At 45.3% G+C, this 18,293-nt stretch overlaps 1 protein-coding gene and 1 long non-coding RNA gene across 2 annotated transcripts in view; both read right to left on the bottom strand.

The window, feature by feature from the left end:
* LOC141182625 (uncharacterized) overlaps positions 1 to 18,293 on the bottom strand; it is a 324,672-nt gene that overhangs the window by 202,594 nt on the left and 103,785 nt on the right. The gene's annotated exons all lie outside the window — the stretch shown is intronic.
* LOC141182635 (uncharacterized) overlaps positions 3,644 to 18,293 on the bottom strand; it is a 54,578-nt gene continuing 39,928 nt past the window's right edge. Inside the window, exon 3 of the long non-coding RNA XR_012257932.1 lies at positions 3,644 to 3,762. This is a non-coding gene — a long non-coding RNA (uncharacterized lncRNA). The remainder of the gene's footprint in view (positions 3,763 to 18,293) is intronic.

Below are 18,293 nucleotides of genomic sequence, written 5' to 3'. Positions count from 1 at the left end.
ACCAGACCTTGCAGAAAGCGGTGAACAGCACAGAGAACTGTGCACTAGCACTGCAAGGCACAGCGATTTATAAAGTAGCTTGGGTAAAGCAGAATAGACCAAATAGGTAGTTAAAACTGTCCCTCAGAACAACAGCGTCCTATCCCTAACTGAATTCACAGCAGAGTGAGCTCAAAATGGCGGCGGCGGCTTTTATAGTGTATCATGACATGATTTCAGCAGCCAATCACAGCCATGCCATTAGTTAAGATGCCTACATGCCTAACAGGATGTGCCCACACTTCTTAGGATCCTCATTGGCTGAATAAAATGAAAATGGCTCATTGCATTATGGGAACTTCCGATTCCGGTATACGATATTGCAAAAGTATCGGAATTAAGTATCAGAATTCCGATACCGCGAATATCGGCAGATACCCGATATTTCAGTATCGGAATGCTCAACACTAGTGACGACGCCACACATAGCTAGAGAGGGTGCTACGTAATAAGGGACGGCGACATATAACGCAACAGTCTCTCTAGCAATGTAAGGGACAGCACCATACATAGCTAGAAAGTATATTAAGTAATAAGGGACAGCGCTATACATAGCTAGAAAGCATGTTACGTAATAAGGGACGGCCCCATACATAGCTAGAGAGGTTGCTACATAATAAGTGACAGAGCCAAACATCCCTAGAGAGGGTGGTACGTAATAAGGAAAGTTGTCATACATAGGTAGAGAGGGTGCTAAGTAATAAGGGATGGTGCTATACATACCTAAAGAGGATGCTACGTAATAAGGGATGGCCCCATACATACCTAGAGAGGATGCTACATAATAAGGGACGGTGCCATACATAGCTAGAGAGGGTACTACGTAATAAGGGACGGCACCATACATAGAGCGAATGCTATGTAATATGTGTAAGCACCCTACATAACTAGAGAAGATGCTACATAATCAGGGACAGCGCCATACATACCTAGAGAGGATGCTACATAATAAGGGAAGGCGCCATAGATAGGTAGAGAGGAAGCTACGTAATAAGAGACGGCCCCATACATAGCTAGAGAGGGTGCTACGTATTAAGTGACAGCGCCAAACATAGCTAGAGAGGGTGCTACGAAATAAGGGACGACGCTATACATAACTAGAGAGGATGCTACATAATAAGGGACGGCACCATACATAGCTAGAGAGGGTGCTATGTAATAAGGAACGGCGCCATACATAGCTAGAGAGGATGCTACATAATAAGGGATGGTGCTATACATAGCTAGAGAGGATGCTACATAATAAGGGATGGTGCTATACATAGCTAGAGAGGATGCTATGTAATAAGGGACGATACTATACACAGCTAGAGAGGATGCTATGTAATTAGGGATGGTGCTGTATAGAGAGGAGGAAATTATGTAATTAAAGGGGCATTCCCATCTCTAAGATCCTATCCCAATATGTAGTAGGTATAGTAATATTAGCAAATACCTCAAATTAGAAATTTAGTATAGTTCTCCTAATTAGCTATGTCACTTACCTCATGTGCAGGCATTGCACTAGCCTACGTAATGTAAGGCGGCGGTGTTCACACCGTGCAGTAACTGAGGCAGTGACCCAAGCAAGTCCAACATAAACAGCTTTTATTCAGCAACTCACGGGTAAACAGAAAGTCCTCCGGTTCGCAGCCGGGTTAACATGAGTCCATAAACAACGGTTGCCGGGGGCAACGGCCGCGCCGGGCCGCTCAGAGCCTGACAGGTGCAGAGGCTTCCCAGGAGTGGGTTCAGCCACCCTCAATCCTGCTGAGCTCCCCTGCTGTGCTCCTAGCAGGTTCCAACATAGAAGAACACTAATCCTTAGTGCAGGGGTTTTAAAGGACCTGTGGCAAGAACCACTGGAAAATCCGGGTTGGAGGGAGGAGGCCGCCCCACTGCCTCCTGTGACCTCCTCCAAGAAATGAAGGCCCTGCCGGGTTTTACTTAATCTGCCTTAGCCAGGTAGTCTGACCAGGTCAATGCTCACCTTCATTCTTGCATTGCAGCTGTGTCTATGACTGCAATGCACTCCAATGGTTTTAATAGGTCTCTGTACACATTCTGGGGGAGATATAACGTCCCTCGTATACGATCCCGGTCACTGCCTCACGTATCCCCCCCCCCCCCTGTTCAAACTTGTGGGGTTGAACATTTGCCATCATACACGGTGCCCGGGACAGGGCATCCGCGTTTCCCTGCGACTTCCCGGGGTGATGTTCTACAGAGAAACTGAAATTTTGCAGTGATAGGAACCACCTGGTGACTCGCACATTCCTCTCCTTGGCGTTCCTCATCCATACCAAAGGTGAGTGGTCCGTCACCAAGAGGAACTGACGCCCGAGTAAATAATAACGTAGCGATTCCAAGGCCCACTTAATAGCCAAACACTCCTTCTCTACCACGCTATAGTTTTTCTCTACCAGGACAAGTTTTCTACTTAAGTAGGTGACCGGGTGCTCTTCACCATTCACTTTTTGTGACAATACCGCCCCTAGGCCTACCTCCGAGGCATCTGTCTGTACAATGAAGGTTTCCTTGAAGTTGGGGCTGATGAGGACCGACTGTCCACACAGGGCCAACTTCAGGGACTGAAAAGCTTCTTCTGCCTGAGAGATCCACCGGACCATTACCGATTTTTTTTTCCCTTTCAAGAGATCGGTCCGGGCCGCCGTCCGCCCAGCAAAATTAGGTATAAACCTAGCAGGTTCCAACATAGAACAACACTAATCCTTAGTGCAGGGGTTTTAAAGGACCTGTGGCAAGAGCCACTGGAAAACCCGGGTTGGAGGGAGGAGGCCGCCCCACTGCCTCCTGTGACCTCCTCCAAGAAATGAAGGCCCTGCCGGGTTTTACTTAATCTGCCTTAGCCAGGTAGTCTGACCAGGTCAATGCTCACCTTCATTCCTGCATTGCAGCTGTGTCTATGACTGCAATGCACTCCAACGGGTTTAATAGGTCTCTGTACACATTCTGGGGGAGATATAACGTCCCTCGTATACGATCCCGGTCACTGCCTCACAGTATCTATGGTTACGACCACCAACAGCTGACTAACAATATGTGTGTAGTTGTAACCTTGGATACCTAAGCTACTGCAATGCCTGCACATGGGGTAAGTGACATTGCTAATTAGGAGAACTATACTACATTTCTAATTGGAGGTATTTGTTACTATTATTATACCTACAACATATTGAAATAGGAACTTGGAGATTAGAATACTCCTTTAAGGACTGTGCTATCCATAATAAGTGAGTACATTATACACTAAGGGACTGCTCTATATATATAATAAGGCTACATTTCTGCATCAGTGTCCTGCTTGATTTTCTTTTTCTTTCAAACAGCACACAGACCCACTGAGTAAGTCCTATTCCGATCTTCAAAACCGGATCAGAACAGGACATGATTTGAGTCTCGCAGATCTCATTCTCGGATCTGTGACTTTCACAGATATGTGAATGGATTTATAAAACTCTGAGTCTGTGTGCCGTCTAATAAAAAAATCTGGCAGCTCATGGACATTTCACACAAAAATGAGAATGTGGCCTAAGTGATTTTACAAATAACAGAATTACTCCAAGTCATACAGTGCAGATACAGAATAAATACTTACATCCAGTGATCGCTGACGTCTCTTCTGATCAGAGCCGGTTTCTGTTGTTTCTTCTCCATCTGATCAGACCTTCATGTCGACATCTCCCAGCCATGACTCGTCTTGTCACACTGATCACCGCAGCCCTAAAAATAACAAATAACAAGGTCACATATATAAAATATATATATAATATATATATATATATATATATATATATATATACACACATACAGTACAGACCAAAAGTTTGGACACACCTTCTCATTTAAAGATTTTTCTGTATTTTCATGACTTTGAAAATTGTACATCCACACTGAAGGCATCAAAACTATGAATTAACACCAATGGAATTATATACTTAACAAAAAAGTGTGAAACAGCTGAAATATGTCTTATATTCTAGGTTCTTCAAAGTAGCCACCTTTTGCTTTGATGACTGCTTTGCACACTCTTGCCATTCTCTTGATGAGCTTCAAGAGGTAGTCACCGGAAATGGTTTTCACTTCACAGGTGTGCCCTGTCAGGTTTAATAAGTGGGATTTCTTGCCTTATAAATGGGGTTGGGACCATTAGTTGTGTTGTGCAGAAGTCAGGTGGATACACAGCTGATAGTCCTACTGAATAGACTGTTAGAATTTGTATTATGACAAGAAAAAAGCAGCTAAGTAAAGAAAAACGAGTGGCCATCATTACTTTAAGAAATTAAGGTCAGTCAGTGCGAAAAATTGGGCAAACTTTGAATGTGTCCCGAAGTGCAGTTGCAAAAACCATCAATTGCTACAAACAAACTGGCTCACATGAGGACCGCCGCAGGAAAGGAAGACCAAGAGTCACCTCTGCTTCTGAGGATAAGTTTATCCGAGTCACCAGCCTCAGAAATCGCAGGTTAACAGCAGCTCAGATTAGAGACCAGGTCAATGCCACACAGAGTTCTAGCAGCAGACACATCTCTACAACAACTGTTAAGAGGAGACTTTGTGCAGCAGGCCTTCATGGTAAAATAACTGCTAGGAAACCACTGCTAAGGACAGGCAACAAGCAGAAGAGACTTGTTGGGCTAAAGTACACAAGGAATGGACATTAGACCAGCGGAAATCTGTGCTTTGGTCTTATGAGTCCAAATTTGAGATCTTTGGTTCCAACCACTGTGTCTTTGTGCGACGCAGAAAAGGTGAACAGATGGACTCTACATGCCTGGTTCCCACCGTGAAGCATGGAGAAGGAGGTGTGATGGTGTGGGGGTGCTTTGCTGGTGACACTGTTGGGGATTTATTCAAAATTGAAGGCATAGTGAACCAGCATGGCTACCACAGCATCTTGCAGCGGCATGCTATTCCATCCGGTTTGCGTTTAGTTGGACCATCATTTATTTTTCAACATGACAATGACTCCAAACACACCTCCAGGCTGTGTAAGGGCTGTTTGACCAAGAAGGAGAGTGATGGGGTGCTACGCCAGATGACCTGGCCTCCACAGTCACTAGACCTGAACCCAATCGAGATGGTTTGGGGTGAGCTGTACCGCAGAGTGAAGGCAAAAGGGCCAACAAGTGCTAAGCATCTCTGGGAACTCCTTCAAGATTGTTGGAAGACCATTTCCGGTGACTACCTCTTGAAGCTCATCAAGAGAATGCCAAGAGTGTGCAAAGCAGTCATCAAAGCTAAAGGTGGCTACTTTGAAGAACCTAGAATATAAGACATATTTTCAGTTGTTTCACACTTTTTTGTTAAGTATATAATTCCACATGTGTTAATTCATAGTTTTGATGCCTTCAGTGTGAATGTACAATTTTCATAGTCATGAAAATACAGAAAAATCTTTAAATGAGAAGGTGTGTCCAAACTTTTGGTCTGTACTGTATATATAGGTAGCATATGGCTTGAGGGTTGTGGTTTCCAGAACAAGAGTGTCAGGGTATTCCACAGCGACGATACCGGGGGGGATCACGCAATATCTCGGTGTTGCCGTCATGCTGTCAGGATTTCGTCAGGGATCCTCGAGCATACGGTCCCCACTACTCGTAGCGTATGGCATCACACCTTTGGATTCCAACGCATGGAATATGTGTTTACGCCCTCTGTACGGTCACTGTCAGCTTCACGATACCACGATTATAAATATTATTTGCTGCCACCACCGGCCGAGTTTGAAATATATTACAGGCCTGGCCGGACGCCTGCGTTCTGATAGCGCATGGCTTCGGGGAAGGGAACGATTACAGGAAAAAAGAAACTATTAAATTTTATATTTAATCCAAAAGGGAGGCAGTGTTTAGGAAAAATATACAAGGGTTTTACAAAGGGGACAATACAATACATAAGCAGTTACACAAAATAATAAGGATTAAAGCAGAAACTTACTATACGATCGCTGAGACCATGCAATATAGCTGGAGGGGAGTTCTCCTCTGATTTGACTGTTATTGAACATGATCCGTTGCATATAATAACTATATACTCCCGCAATGAATGCTATGCCAACCTCAGCAGACTATTTTATGCTGAAGGGAGAGACCTACCCACACCCCCCTGGGCCGACATCACAGGAGCAGGGCTCCACCCGTTATGCTTTTATTAAAAATGCTAATTTCTGCGATAACTTTTCGCTCATTGATCGCAGAAGCTTGCAAACGACGCCATATTTTCCGTTATGATATGATCTTCGTTTAGAGACCACACATGGCTGTTAATGTTGATGCCAATGAAAACACAAAAGTCATCATCTCAATAAATTAAAATAATTAACAAAAAACACCTGCAAAGACTTCCTAAGCATTTAAAAAGGTCCCTTAGTCGGTTTCAGTAGGCTCCACAATCATGGGGAAGACTGCTGACTTGACAAATGTCCAGAAGGCAGTCATTGACACACTCCACAAGGTTCCAGAATTTCAATTTTCATTTGGAAATCAAGGTCCCAGAGTCTGGAGGAAGAGTGAAGAGGCCGCAATCCAAGCTGCTTGAGGTCTAGTGTGAAGTTTCCACAATCAGTGATGGTTTGGGGAGCCATGTCATCTGCTGGTGTAGTTCCACTGTGTAAAAGTAAAGAGATAATTAGTAGCTTTATACAGTGGGTAAACCTAAACCTTTATGGATATAATATTGTTTTGGACCCCAGGATATGTTAAAATCCAGCTTATTTCGACTTTGGGTAGATTGGCTAAAATATAAAAAAAAAAGTATGGTAACTAGTTGGATAATTTAATATATATGTTATGGGCATGTCCATTTATGAACATCTTTTGGAAAGACATATTGGATATATGTGGACCAATTGTATATCATTAACCTCTTCCCAACATTTGAAGTACATGTATGTAATAATGTAATAATCAGGAAGGAATACACACACTGTGACTCACTTTTCTCATGGTGAACATGTGGGCACAGGAGCAGTGCCCGCAAGATCACTGCTAGACGAATTCTGTTTGGGAGTTAGCATATTGCATACTTGACCGCCATTGCCAGCACAGACACTGGCGAATCCTCGCATTGCATTGTGTACTACAAACTTGTCATTTTAGTCTAGACAACCTCTTTAAATAACATTCGAGCTTCTGTAGCATCAGCCAGGGTCGGTGCCCGCATCAATCGTGGTTGTTTAACCCTCTAAATGGCGCGTTCAATAGTGCCCATCGCATGTACAGTGCTCAGTATAAATGAGTACACCCCTTTTAAAAAGTAAGATGTTAAGATGCCACACCAGTGGTTTTTCTATTTCACCGCTAGAGTGGCGTCACTAATGTAAATTTCCTTCCCTAGTAATTTATTAGGGCAGGCTCCATCTTCTTCTGTTATCAGCACCGCTCTGGTCGTCTTCTGCCGATTGGGACCTGCCGGATCGCTCCAGTGTTTTCCAGTGAGGTCACTACTCAATATAAGTCCATGAGAGTCAGAACGAAGGTCTCATAGACTTAAACTAAGAGCTTGTGATCGTTACCTCTGACTTCTGGTCAGTCGGGAGCTGCAGTCAAAAGAAGGCGGCGTGGGACTGGAGCGTCGCCAGAAGGAGCAGAAGACGGTGGCTGGTAAGGATATTACTAGGGTGAGGGAACTTACATTATCGATACCACTCTAGCACTGAAATAAAACAAAATTGCTGGCGTGGTGCTTTAGTCAATATCTCACTAAACGCAAGAACAAAGACTTAGTTTCATAGAACATTTTTTTGACCCATAACATATAAGTATGGTTAGTAATATAACTTTCTTTACAAAATCAGTATTACTCATATTAGTTGATGCAGAAATGAGTACACCCCACATCAAAAACTACTACATCTAGTATTTAGTATGACCTCCATGAATTTTATGCGCAGCACCAAGTCCTCTAGGCGTGGAATGAACAAGTTGGCCATATATTGCATCATCTATCTTTTTACATTCTTCAAAAACCTAGGGCAGTATGAATCAGAGCCTGGCTGCACTGTTGCAGCCAAATATGTCTTACTGTGAAATGCTGTTTTTTTTGCTTCGAGAAAACATAGAAAAGTCAGCTGGGGAATATACCAAGAGGCATGACTAGTCCAGCTTGGCTCCCAGCTTCTCCCTGTGTGATTGACAGCTCTCTCCCTATATGCACACATGGGAGAGACCTGTCAATCAACAGAAGCTGGTCGGGAGCCATACTGGATTAGTTACATCTGTCCCTATAGTCCCCAGCTGACTTTTTGATCTAGGTTTTCTCTAGAACGCTGCATCATTTCACAGTAAAACATTGCGCAGCCAGACTCTGATATATGCTGCCTGTGCTTTGCGCAGCATGAATATAGTGGCAGGTTCACATTAAGTGATATATGTTTACAACCCACAAATAAGACAGAAAACTGTTTTCACTGTAAATTAATAATTACAGTCGCAATAATTTGCACAAGTTTCTCCAGCTTCAAAAAAAGTCACCCATGTTTCCATTTTTTTTTATTGACAGGGAAAATAAGTGCCCTATTTTACAGACTATCTAGGAATTTCTGGACGGTTAGCAAACCTGATAGTGTTATGTAAGTTGGAACTTCACTTATCAATTACGGGTGAAGAAATCAAATAGGCAAATGCCTCTTCAGAGAGGAAGAGGACTTGAACTCTATAGCGCCACCTGTTGGAAACAGCAATCCTACAAGTCACTATCGACCCTTTAACGAGCCTTGTAATATTACTTAGGATAAAAGCCAAATCAGAACCTCAATTTGCAGACCCGGTGTTTCGGGGTATTGCTCCTTGTCAGTGCAAAGTATGAGAACTGATATGACTAGGAGAGAGGCTCTGGACTGAGGTCTAATGGGTAATGTTTCTCCTTATGGAGAGTGACACACCGGCTCTGGCATGCTAAGGTTAGGAGGTTTATTCGCCATGCAATGCTCCTCTGGGAAATTAAACATGCAAAGAAAATTGAGAAGAAAAGGGCTAGACCTCAGTAGCGTCACTTGTTGGAAGCAGCGATCCTACAAGTCACTATTGACCATGTAACCAGCCTTGCCTTGTGTGAAGAAATTTGCATTTTTGATGTCTACTTTAGATGAAAGAAAAGTGGATTTCACATACTCGACCCTGTGATCTGCCAGTAATGGGTGTTGAGTTGTGAGATATTATATTGATTTTATTGTCTTCAGAAAGCGCTTTGTTGTGGACTTGATCTTTGTGGGCTTTCATCCATGCTAAAGATTCCTGGACATTGCAATTTGTGCATAATTAAGGGATCTTCTCCTGCTTGATTGGACATTGTGGTTGCACAGACGCAACAGCAGCCTGGGCAGTAGAGTTATATCATGCATGGGTCCTATTGTGAATTATTAGGAGCCGTGCAGAATACTTGCTGAGCGTGCTATAGTTGCCTGGAGAACTGTACTGTCCATGCACCTGAATCCCTCCACAGCCGACGTCAGATCACGTGGAAGAGTATTTATTATTTATTTTTAGAGCCCCATTGGTTCAGTGGTGCTGTACATGTGAAAACTATCCCAAGAGGTTCATGTCTCTCCTGGCTGTGACGCGATCGCTGGAAGAGACAGTGCCGACACCGCTGGAACAGCATCGGCGGTGAGTAAAACTGTTGGCAATTTAAAATGGGGAAACCGTGATTGAGAAGAGGTAACAAGTCATGGCGTCTTCAGCAGTCCTTGAAATAAAGAAGTTATGGACAGTTCTGCCTCATGTTTATGACGCGCCCCCTGGGTCGTGGGGTACTCGGTGCCGGGCCGGTCGTTGCTAAGGGAGATGTCACAGTGGCGGTGACCCGGTCCGTGACCCAGGGCGGTCAGTAAAAAGGAGAATATTTACAGGGGATTTATGTACAAAGTTCGTGACGCCACCTGTGGTATGCGGCTATATGGAGCAGCCGCTGCGGAGCAGGTCCTCTGGAGCTGATGTTAGTGCAACAAAGCTGGTGTGGCTCTCCACAGGTAGAGCTTAGCTCCAGGGCAGTGTAGATGTTATAGGTTATGCTGGGCGTTGTAGTGCAGGGGTTGATGGCGCAGCAATAATCACAGAGACAGTGGGGTGCAGTCTTCCGAGTTTACTCACAGTTGATAAGTTCCTCAGGTTACAGGGTCCAGACCACAACCTCCCACGTCGTGCTGCGTTCACCAGGCAGGGGTTCAGCAATCCCTCAGGTAATTCAAGAGTGCCTGACAGGACCCCTTCCTATGTGCCTTCCTCAGTCGTCTTCCTGCGCTGGCTCTCGCCCTCCTGCCCTGCGCCTCGCAACCAGTGTCCCAATCCGGTAGCCTCGGGTCTTGTCGGGCGACCTGCAGTCCCCTCGACCCTCTGTGGCCGCCTTTTCGGAGATATAGTTGCAGATGTGGCCACTGCACCTTGCAAGTACAGCAGCCTCCGGTTCCTAGCTGAGCCTTGTAGTTCTCCACTAGTTTAGGGGCCGGTCCCCTCTGCGGCTCGATCCCTCCACCGCCTGGCAGATTCGGGCGTACGGGTGGCCTCCAGCACTGCCCGTACCCCTGGGATCCCTTCTGTTCCTGGAGCCTTTCTCCTGCTCCCGCTCCTCTCTCAGTCCTGGGCCTCTCGGGCTAGGCCCGCCTCCCGAGCAGAGCTCCTGCAGAGCCTCTGCTCCCCTCACTTTCCTCCTCTGACTGGCTTGTCCTTCTAAGATGGCTCCCCTTTTTATACAGCTTCCTTTCATGTGCTCCCCTGATCTACATCCTTCACCCACACCCACTACATGGTTCCCCCTCACTAGGTTCCCCTCCACTCCAGCCAGGGACCAGGGACTGTGCTCTCCCGTAGGAGCAATCTTGCCCTGCCCTACTGAAGTGGACATGTTGGATGCAGGTGTTAGGGTCCCGGGCAGCACTCTATCCTTACCAGAGAGTGAGATACCACACCTCTGGGTGAGATGCAGTACCTCTGTGGCAACTGAACCCTCAGGGGCGCCACATTTACTGATAGCAAAACTGGTTCATACTAAAGATTAGTGGGAGCATCAATAATATCCTATTCATTTCTAGTAATCCCCCCATTATCCCTCAGCTTTTTTGTAACGTGGCCTATAACCGCCCGCTGACTATTATACTTTGTGCTGACTATAGCATTCACACAGAGGGCAGCAGCAATTTGTGTACAGCAGGACATACAGGTGCATCTCACTAAATTAGAATATCATCAAAAAGTTAATTTATTTCAGTTCTTCAATACAAAAAGTGAAACTTATATTATATAGAGTTATTACAAACAGAGTGAGCTATTTCAAGTGTTTATTTCTGTTAATGTTGATGATTATGGCTTACAGCCAATGAAAACACAAAAGTCATTATCTCAGTAAATTAGAATAATTAACAAAAAATACCTACAAAGGCTTCCTAAGCGTTTAAAAAGGTCCCTTAGTCTGTTTCAGTAGGCTTAACAATCATGGGGAAGACTGCTGACTTGACAGATGTCCAGAAGGCAGTCATTGACACACTCCACAAGGAGGGTAAGCCACAAAAGGTCATTGCTAAAGAAGCTGGCTGTTCACAGAGTGCTGTATCCAAGTATATTAATGGAAAGTTGAGTGGAAGAAAAAAGTGTGGTAGAAAAAGGTGCACAAGCAACAGGGATAACCGCAGCCTTGAAAGGATTGTTAACAAAAGGCCATTCAAAAATTTGGTTGAGATTCACAAGGAATGGACTGCTGCTGGAGTCATTGCTTCAAGAGCCACCACACACAGACGTATCCAGGACATGGGCTACAAGTGTCGCGTTCCTTGTGTCAAGCCACTCATGACTAATAGACAACGCCAGAAGCGTCTTACCTGGGCCAAAGAGAAAAAGACCTGAACTGATGCTCAGTGGCCCAAGGTGTTGTTTTCAGATGAAAGTAAATTCTGCATTTCCTTTGGAAATGAAGGTCCCAGAGTCTGGATGAAGAATGGAGAGGTCACAATCCAAGCTGCTTGAGGTCTAGTGTGAAGTTTCCACAATCAGTGATGGTTTGGAGAGCCATGTCATCAGCAGGTGTATGTCCACTGTGTTTTATCAAGACCAAAGTCAGCGCAGCCATCTACCAGGAAATTTTAGAACACTTAATGCTTCCTTCTGCCGACAAGCTTTTTGGAAATGGAAATTTCTTTCTCCAGCGAACTTGGCACCTGTCCACACTGCCAAAACCAGCTGAAACCAGATGCCAACCAGCTGAGAGAAAGCCTACAGACGGGGGCTGGTGTTATTATTCTGGGAAAAGGCCAATAGCATTAAAGGTTTCCAGACTATTAATAACAGCTCACAGCTGTCTGTTTAGCCTTTACTGGTTATTAAAAAGGGGGTACCACCCAAAAAAAGACTTGGGCTCCCCCTAATTTTAATAATCACCAAAGGCTAAAACAGACAGCTGTGGGCTTATATTAATAGGCTGGGAAGGGGTAATGGATATTGGCCCCCTCCCAGACTAATAACATCAGCCCTCAGCCACCCCAGAAAAAGCGCATCCATTAGATGCACCAATTCTGACGCTTAGCCTCGGCTCTTCACACTTGACCTGGTGTGTTGGCAAGTGGGGTAATAGTTTTGGGGTTGATGTCAGCTGTTTACTGTCTGCTGACATCAAGCCCAGGGGTTAGTAATGGAGAGGTGTCTATTAGCCACCCCTATTACTAACCCCGTAGTTAAAATACAAACACAAATAAACACACAGAGAAAAGTCCTTTAATTGAAAAAAAAAATCCCCTACAATTCCCCTCATTTTCCTATTTAGTACCATAGAAATCAAAGATATGCTCACTTGTCCACCTTAATTCCATAATAAAGAGGGCCCAAAGTTATATTCACCTGTCTCACTGTGAGCGGTAACGTCAGTAAGATTACCGCAGTTCATAGGCTGACTCAAACAGAGGCTACCGTGGGAACCGATGCCTGTGCCTGGCGGTGACCTTGATGACGTCACCGCTCGGCACTGCAGCCGGGTTCTCATGGTACTCTCATTGTGTTCCAGCTGGCGTGGTGAGCAGTCGCATTACTCATGTCACCACTCACCACACCACCCGGAGGTAACAGAGTTGGGGATCATTGTGGGACCTCCTTATTATGGATTTACGGCGGACAGGTGATGCAGACAGTGGGGAATACATTGGTGGAGGAGGGGCCACCAATAATGTGTATGCAAGGGCATACATAGAAATCATGTGGCCCAATAACAGAAGTTCTAATTGGGCCGCCCCACCCAAAAAAACCTACCTCCCCATGGTCCTCCTCACAATATAATGCACCCCCTTATGGTCCCCTATACCAGTATAATGTGCCCCCCAAGATCCTCTATACAGTATAATGCACCCCCATGGTCCTGCACACAATATAATGCGCCCACTATGATCCTCCACCCAGTATAATGCACTCCCCATGGTCCTCCACATAATATAATGCACTCCCCATGGTCCTCTATACAAGCATAATGTACCCCCATAGACCTCCATATAGTTTAATGCACCCCCATGGTCATCCACACAGTATAATGCACTCCCCATGGTCCTCCACTGGTCACTGATTCTAATAAAATAAATACAGTACTCACCTCTCCTGGTTCCACCCAGTGCTCCAGTCTCCTCAGCGTGCATTGTGAAGCGCCGGACATCTCAGAGCAACGGGCACCATGTGTTGGCGTCATCGCAACCGCTGCTCTAAGACGTCAGACGACGAGGAATTAAGGGGTGGAAGCAACTGCTGACGCTCCCTCCTCCATCATCATTGCTTGCACTGGGCCCCCCCCTCCGGCCGTCAGCGCGAGCAATTATGATGGAGGAGGGAGTGTCAGCAGACGCTTCCACCCCCATCATTCTGTGTGGGCGGTCGGCCAGGCAGTACGGGTGCTGATGGGCGGAGGTGGGGCCCGGTGCGGGGAAGGCCCGGTATGGTGAGCTCCCCTCCCCGGTTCACGTCCCCATAGCAGTGGCATGGCCTCCATTGGCGGTACGCCACTGTGTGTATGGGATGTTTGGCTTGAGATGGGAAGGCTATGGGGCTCTCATGCTGGACATGGGGAGTCTATGGGGGTCTCATGCTGGACATGGGGAGGCTATTGGAGTTTCATGTTGGACAAAACTATATGCCAAAAGAAAGATAAAGAAGGTGGGGTGTAAAGTCAAACAGTAACCAAAGCAAAAAAAACAAACAAACTTAAAATAACTTTTAATAGATATAAATAAGAATAGGGTATTTGCGCTGGTCTTGGTAGGTTAGAGGTACTAAAAAGGTGATGTAGGCAAATAGATAAATATTTTATTAGATAATGAAAGGTATTGGCAAAACAATTTTTTGGGTAAAATTGTTTGTTAATTTAAAAAACCATGATGTTGGCTGACCATTTGCAACTAAAAACACAATGGGTAGGGATCTTGCTTGGAGCGTGCTTCAAGAGGTTAATGGGTAGATAGCTTGAGGTAGGTGAGGAGGACCTAGAAGGGAAGGAGAGGGAAGGAGAGGGAAGGAGTTAATATAGGCCCTATTACATGAGATTTATTTATCTACACCTTAGATTTTTAGAGGAATAGTACCTGTGTTGAGGTATAGGCGTATTGTGGTGGATACTTCGGATCCGTAGGGATACTATCAATGAAAGTCTGTGAAGGCAAATAAACAATGCGGGAAACTGACCTTAGAATTGGGAGCTGGGTGTCTATTAATTCAAGGATTACCTTGATTGGTAGAAGAGGTGGGGAAGCCGGTGGAATATAGATCCATGCAAGTGGCTGCCGGCTTTCCTGCGTGTCTAGGTAGGGTTAAAAAGTGGATTTTAGAAGAAAGTATACTGTTGGGGTATACTGACAGGGTACTAAGATGGAAAATTACCCTGCGTTGGTGAGAGCACTATTTCACATGAGGAGCACCTTCTTGCTTGCTGTACTTGTATTAGCGAACTAGACTTTGTGCTGGTGCCAGGAGGAGCAAGAGAGGAATTACTCTCTCTTGCTTCGTGGTCACTGTAAATTGGTGCCAGACAGGAGTAGGTGCTTCTTGCTTGCTGCACTTGTATTAGCGAACTAGACTTTGTGTTGGTGCCAGGAGGAGCAAGAGAGGAATTACTCTCTCTTGCTTCGCGGTCACTGTAAATTGGTGCCAGACAGGAGTAGGTGCCAGCGTCTTGTTGCTGTCTACTTCTGAAGGTCAGCCGTGGTATACCGTATGCTGGAGACCGAACAGTTGAGGCGGCAGTTGACAGGGCAAGCACGTACCTTCTGATAGTTCAGTCCGCTGGCGGCATTGTGAAGGTCTGTATATTACTGACCTGTAGATGAGAGCTGTTGCGCTTGATTGTGTGAGGGTCACGCCACACCCGGAGTCCCGGCCGGAGGCTCCGATAGTGGCGGGCGCTCGGAGGTAGCAATACCGTCTTCCTGTTCGCGAGGACCTGCGGGACGTCTAGTCACGTGGTGTACGTGACATAGGGTCACGTGGTGTCTCGCAGTGGATTGGGTACGGGTAACACGGAGGACCTTTCCTACGCGTTTCGGATTGCACGGAATCCTTCGTCAGGGATGGTCCTTCAGTGCTGAGAGCTTCCTTATATACGTAAGTACTCGGTCCTCCTAGTGCTACATTTAATTGGAGACAGATGATACAGGGTGGAGCTGATTGTCGTAGTTGTTTAGTTGTTGACAAAAACCAGTATTTACTTGTGGTTAATACAACACACCCTAGGAGTTTCCAATGTGGTGCTAAAGTCTCCTAACAGATGTAGTTAATTAATTGTAGTCTGGGATCAGTGAATTATTGTAATTAGTTCCATTGTTCAGTTGAACACAAAGAGTTCTATTTCACTGTTAAGACCTTTTGGTCTCAGTGAATTTAATTTGAAGATCCAGTTACTTTCAATTCGGGACATTTGGTTGATGTAATGACCTTGTCTCCAGTGTTTCTGGACAATTTGAATCCCTGTGATTTTTATACCTTTGATTGAGCCTTCATGTTTGTCCGCAAAGTGTTTGGAGAGGGGGTGTTTTGGAAATTTTGTCCGTATATTCCTTAGATGTTCACCCACTCTCCTATTTAGGGGACGTATAGTACGTCCCACATATAACTTCTCGCAAGGGCATTTTAGTCCATAGATTACCCCCTTGGTGGTACAAGTGATGAAATCTTTGATCGGGAATTCAATATCACCATGGGATATTTTATTTTGTTTTTTTTGTATGTAAATTCCTGCAGACTGAACATTTGTTGCATGGATAGAAGCCAGCAGGATTTGGAAATAGGCTTTTCGGTAGAGTGGTGGATGGAGGGTTTTAAATAGATGGGGCCACTAGGTTGCCAAGGTTTCTGGCTTTCCTAAATATGAATCTTGGTTTTAGGGGGATCTGGTCCCCTACTAACTTATCGTCTCTAAGAATGTTCCAGTGCCGTTGAATAATTTTCCTTAGGAGGTAAGTATTAGAGTTGTATGTGGTTATTATTGGGATATCGATAGTGGAACCATTTGTGTTTTGATTAGTTGTTTCTTCTTTGTTGTCCAGGAGTTCTGCTCGGACAATTTTACGTGTCTGGACCTTGGCATTGTCCAGAAGTATTGGATCATAACCTTTATTTAGAAATTTTTCCGTCATGAGGTTTGCTTCCTCCTCAAAATCCTTTGGTTTTGAGCAGTTTCAATATAGTCTCCTGTATTGACTATTGGGTACATTTAAGAGCCAGCTTGTATATATAAAACTGTTGGTGTCAGTGGGTTTGAAAAAAGTATGGGTGCATATTTGGCTTTCATTAATATATATATTTAAATCCAGAAAGTTTACCTGATTAGTACTTATTGTTGAGGTGAAATGAAGATAAAATTCATTATTATTTAGGTCAGCCAAAAATAGTTTAAGGGAGTCCTGGCTACCAGACCAAATAAAAAGGATATCATCAATGAAGCGGCGCCAAAAAATCAAGTCCGGGTGTAGACTACCATTGGTGAAGATATTGTGGTGTTCCCACATGCCTACATACAGATTAGGGTAACTGGGCGCGAAGCTCGTGTCCATTGCGGTGCCCCATCTCGGCCTGTAGTGTCTTTCCTCATACTTAAAAGAGTTGTGGTTTAGGATTAGAGATGAGCGGTGTTCGACTCGAACTGTTCGCCAAGCTCAAATTCGAGCTGTTTTGGGCGGTGTTCGAGCCGTTCGGCGAACACGAACGATTTGAAAAAAATTCGGCTGATCGAGGTTATGTTCGATAACTGTTCGTGCACCAAAATCATAACTGGATTTTTTCTCAGTAATGCTGAAAATTAATGTTAATATGCAGTTTGAGTGTACAGCGGGGCGGGGGGAGGGGCAGGGGATGGATCTCTGCAGGAATAATGAAGATCTCCATTTTTTTTTCTCTTTTCCGCATTTACAGTGGGGAGGTGCAATCTGTCAGCCTATCAGCAGCGCACACACGGAGCGAACTGCTTTTTTTCACACAAGCAAGGGCATGTGTCATTAGCAGTGTATGTCACATGTCCTTGCCCTATAAGACCAAGCCATTTTCCCCGTCGCCACCATTTTCTCACTGCTGCAGCTGCGTGTTAGACGGCACCGCTGTTGCTGTGTGCGCTATACCTTGTTAATTTCAAGCCAATTTTCGCACAAATCTACAGATAGCTTGGGAGTAGGGAAGAGTTGTGATTGCAGTCCTTTTAAGGACTAGGTTACAGCATTTCCTATGACTTGTCAGGCAGGTATGTGCTCTTAAATAGATAGGTTGGGAGTAAATGTGTCACCCTGGCCTGGATGCCACAAATATAATAAAGCTGTGTCTGAGAGCAAGGGGGAGGTTCTCTGGTCAGGGGAACATTAGCATGCAATACCTCCTGTCACAGGCCAGTAGGGGGAGCAGGCTGCCCCTATAAAAGCTGGAACTTAGGGTTAGGGAGAACTGGACGACCTGTCTCTGGATTGAGAGGTGTCCCAGAGCAGTGAGGGACAGTTGTATTGCACCCTAAGAGGACGTGTGGCAGTAGGAGAGCCACAAGCTAGGGACAAGAGGTGAAGTACGCCTGTCCTGGCAGATAAAGAACCAAATTTACCAGACTTTGGTGTCTGAGGCTGTGAGGATTCCACGTCCTACAGCAGATAACCAGTCCCCAGGGGACTGTACGTTCCTTGGCCTAAGAAGCCCGGAGGTTCCGCCACACCAGAAGGAACCAGCAAAGCCGTACCACGCCGGGAGTAGAAAGGAACCCACGTTGCAAACCATACGGGCGAGAGGACACGGTGAGCTCAGGACCGTGGGCTGTTACCCTACCAG

This window comes from Phyllobates terribilis, unplaced genomic scaffold (genome assembly GCF_046119375.1).
Source record: "Phyllobates terribilis strain yellow unplaced genomic scaffold, ASM4611937v1 Scaffold_35__1_contigs__length_13245226, whole genome shotgun sequence".
Taxonomy (NCBI): Eukaryota; Metazoa; Chordata; class Amphibia; order Anura; family Dendrobatidae; genus Phyllobates; species Phyllobates terribilis.
Note: the sequence above shows the minus strand (reverse complement) of the source record. Positions and strands in the feature narration are given on the sequence as shown.